The sequence below is a fragment of the Cebus imitator genome, unplaced genomic scaffold, assembly GCF_001604975.1.
Source record: "Cebus imitator isolate Cc_AM_T3 unplaced genomic scaffold, Cebus_imitator-1.0 Scaffold0, whole genome shotgun sequence".
In the NCBI taxonomy this organism is placed as follows: Eukaryota; Metazoa; Chordata; class Mammalia; order Primates; family Cebidae; genus Cebus; species Cebus imitator.
This window is the reverse complement of record NW_016107315.1, coordinates 20,531,653-20,535,887: the sequence shown is the minus strand read 5'-3', so window position 1 is coordinate 20,535,887 and position 4,235 is coordinate 20,531,653. Positions and strand designations below refer to the sequence as shown.

At 38.1% G+C, this 4,235-nt stretch overlaps 1 pseudogene; it reads right to left on the bottom strand.

The window, feature by feature from the left end:
- Window positions 1-784: 784 nt before the first annotated feature.
- LOC108308717 lies at window positions 785-3,806 on the bottom strand (annotated as a pseudogene).
- Between the last annotated feature and the right edge of the window lie 429 nt (window positions 3,807-4,235).

Genomic DNA, 4,235 nt, shown 5'->3' with positions numbered 1-4,235 from the left:
GATAAATGAACTTTCTTAAAATTTAAATATCATTCTCAAAGGACATAATGAGTGGTCATGTGAATGGGCAAGTCAGAAAGTGAGTAAAACTAACTGCAATGTGTGTGTCTGAAAAAGCACTCATATCCAGAATCCACTTTTTAAAAAAACTGAAATCAGTAAGAAAAAGACTAAAAACACTATTTTTAAGTGGCCAAACGACTTGAACAGGTACCTCATGAATGGTGATGTCCAAATAGCTAATGAACATGTAAAAAGTGCCCAACAAGGCTGGGTGTGGCGACTCACACCTGTAATTCCAACACTTTGGGATACCAAGATGAGGGGATCACTTGAGCCCAGCAATTTGAGAAGAGTCTGGGCAACATAGTGAGACCTCATCTCTACAAAAAATAGAAAAATTGGCCAGATGTGGTGGCATGTACCTATAGTTCTAGCTGCGCAAGAGACTGAGACAGGAAGATAGCTTGAGCCCAGGAGTTCAAAGCTCCAGTGAGCCATGAGCACACCATTGCACTCCAGCCTGACAACAGAGCAAGACCTTGCTTCTTTAAAAAAAAAAAAAAAGTCATGCGTTTGAGACCAGCCTGGCCAACATGGTGAAACCCCATCTCTACTAAAAATACAAAAATTAGCTGAGCATGGTGGCATGCACCTGTAATCCCAGCTACTCCAGAGACTGAGGAAGAAGAATTGCTTGAACCTGGGAGGTGGAGGTTGCAGTGAGCGGAGATCACGCCACTGCACTCCAGCCTGGGTGACAAAGCAAGACTCCGTCTTAAAAAAAAAAAAATCATTATTTATTAGGGAAATATTTAAAAGACTAAAGCAACATTGTACTACATACCCAACAGAGTAATTAAAATGAGAAATACTGAAAATAACAAGTGTTTATAAGGATGAAGAGTATTCTTCTCTGGAAATTGTTGATGGGAGTGCAAATCAGCTTAAATATTTTGGGAGACAATTTGATAGCATTTAGAAGCCTAAACATACGCCTATCTTGTGACTCATAAAATGTACGTATAGGTATATGCCCAAACAAAATAAGTGTATATTGCCAGCAAAATACATGTTCAAGAATGTTTATAGCAGCTTTATTAATAATATACAGAAATTGAAAACAAGGCAAATGTCCATAAAGAAGATAATTGATAAGTAAATTGCTCTACATTCATATAATGGAATACTAAAACAGCAGTAATCAAGAACAGTGTTATGGATGAATCTTACATGACTCTCTATGTTAGGTGAAACATAAAAAAGCAAAGGCACTATTTAATGTTTATATGAAGCTGAAGCATGAGAAAAATGAAATTGTGATGATAAAGTAAGAATAGTGGATATTTCCAGGAAGAGCGTAGGGAGTAGTAATTACTGGGGAAGAGCAGCAGGAATACTCTGAAATGATAAAAATCTTCTATATTTTCATTTGGGTGGAGGTATGTAATAATAGCCTTACTGATGTGAAAAAAAATCATTGAGCAGTTAATATTTGTGCACTTCATTTCAAAAATTATACTTCAATTTAAGAAGGGGTAGGGTGTTTTCATTGTACTAATTCTCCACCACTTCCACTGCACTCTCAATCCATGTGTCTTGAATTTAATCATCATTCCTCTCCTTTAGCATCAAAACACAGCCCTCCCCTACACTTTCATTTCCTTAACTATATCCTGATTAAGCTGAAACATTTCAAAGGAAAAAAGCTAAACATTAATCCAAACTTTCACTTTTTCTAATAGAAGAGAACTTTCCTAAGTTTGTAAAATAAACTATTTTCCAGACAGTTCATATGCCATGATTTCTGAAAGAATTGTTACCATTAATAATGTGTTCAGACCAAAAACATTATTCTTCTGATACTTTATATAAAGTTGTACTTACACTTATCCAATGCTGTGAATATATGACCTCTCTTGAGACCACCATCTCTTTCCTTTATGCCCTACTGTTATTAATAGAAAGTCACAGATATATGCAGTGTCTTAAAATACAATAGCAATTGCTTCTCCTGACAACTAGTTGGCTGCTGTGTTTCTAATAGCACTTACCCAGAGCTGTCTATTATTAATGTAGATTATTCAGACCCTTGAGGTGAGGCTCCAAATTCTACCTACATGAATCTTTATATAAAGAATGAAGCCTGTATCTAGCATACTTAACTCCCTCAAACCTGTTTATCTCTGCCTCAGAAGGCCTTATATTATTAGCCTTGACCCTTAAGGCTCTGTATCATCTCCGTGGTCACCATCCTTGATTATATAAGGAACCTAACCTACTTCTCACTCACACACCCCAAAATTCTTTAAAAATTTCTCTTAACTTTTTGTCAAGACCACATCAACCATATTTTTCACTTCCAACACTCTTGCAAAAATGTTATTCCAAAAATTAACCTTTGTAAGTTGCATGACATCTGAAAAAAAGAAAAACACTTTAAAACGAAATCAGCCAGCGAAAAGATGGAACAAGGAAATGTAGCTGAAGAAAAACATAGCAGAGTAGATTAAAATTCAAGAGCCCGGACTCCAGTTTCAGCTCTGGCACCAGGTACATGTGTGTACACTGGCAGCTTACAAAATATTGAGTGTGATGTATTGTATGAGGAGACTGAAGTAAATGATTTCATAAGCCTATTCAAGATTAAACTACGTATAATTGTAGAAACTATTCTCATAAAATAACAATTGGAATCGTTGGGTTGGATAAGAAGTGCAGGGAATAAGTGCGCTTAAGAATAAAAGTTAAAATTTTTCTCTAATTATAGCAGAGAAAGCACTGGCATTTGTTCCCTCACTGAAAAAAAAGAAAAGAAAAGAAAAGAAATACCCTGATTAACAAAGGTTTGGATTCCGTTTCTCAATCATTTAAGAATTTTCTGCAAAAGGTTCTCCTCAGGGCAGCTTTGACATCTTTATTCCTCAGGCTGTAGATTAATGTGTTAAACATGGGCACCACTGCAGTATAAAAAATGGAGGACACTTTCCCCTGGTCCAGGGGTAGAATAGAAGGTGGTTTGAGGTACATAAAAGCTCCTGACCCAAAGAAAAGTGATACCACAATTATGTGGGAGCTGCAGGTACTGAAGGCTTTAGACCTGCCCTCTGTGGAGCTAATGTGGAGAATGCTGGAAAGAATAAACCCATAAAAGATAAAAATGGTGACAATTGGAACCCCAATGCCAATGGTCACAATAATAAAAACCAACAGCAAATTTATGTAAGAGCTTTTGCAGGAGAGCTCAAGGAGGGGAAGGATGTCACACATGTAGTGATTGACAAGATTTTCTGCACAAAAGGTCATAAACATTATGTTTCCCAAATGAGCCACAGCCCCCAAAACCCCCATCCCATAGACACCCAACAAAAGGAGCAAACACACCTGGGGAGACATGGTGACCATGTACAACAGTGGGTTACAGATGGCCACGTAGCGATCATATGCCATCGCTGACAGGATGAAGGACTCAGAAAAGACAAAGAAACAGAAAAAAAAAAAAACTAAGTCATACACCCTGCATAGGAGATCATGTTCTTCTTTGAGACAAAACTCATCAGCATTTTAGGGGTAAGGGTAGTGGAATAACTAAAATCTATGAGGGACAAGTTGAAGAGGAATAAGTACATGGGAATATGCAGGTGAGAGTTGAGCCCTATCAGGGTTATCAAGCCCAGGTTCCCCACTGCAGTGACCACGTAGAAACCTAGAAACAGGAAGAAGAGGGGAATCTGGAGTCCTGGCTGGTCCGTTAAGCCTGCGAGAATAAACTCTGTCACGGAGGAGGAGGAGTTCTTGGCAGGCATTCTCCTTTAGGAATGTCTGTGAGAGAAAAAGAAAGAGTCACTCAGAAAGAGAGAAAGGCTACACACTGGGGAGTTAGTGGAAATTAAGGAAATGGGAGGAAGAAGAAAAGAAACATTTACTGAGCACTAACTATGGGATAGGCACTGTTCTAAGTGCTGTGTGGCATTACACTCATCCCCGTTCCACAGATGAGGACGCCTAGCCTGGGCCACCTGCATAGTCCCAGTGCTACAGAGTTGCAGCTCTGTGTTCTGGCTCCCTCTATTCTGAGCTTTACTGTCACCTGGGGGGAGGCAGTGATAAATACTTTATTTTCCACTCTATATTCTCAATGTCTACCTGATTTTTAGGGTTTTTTTTCTTTTTTAACAGAAATTAACAATTTAAAACTTTTACTTAAATGATATTCAATTACAAAGGAAAAAATC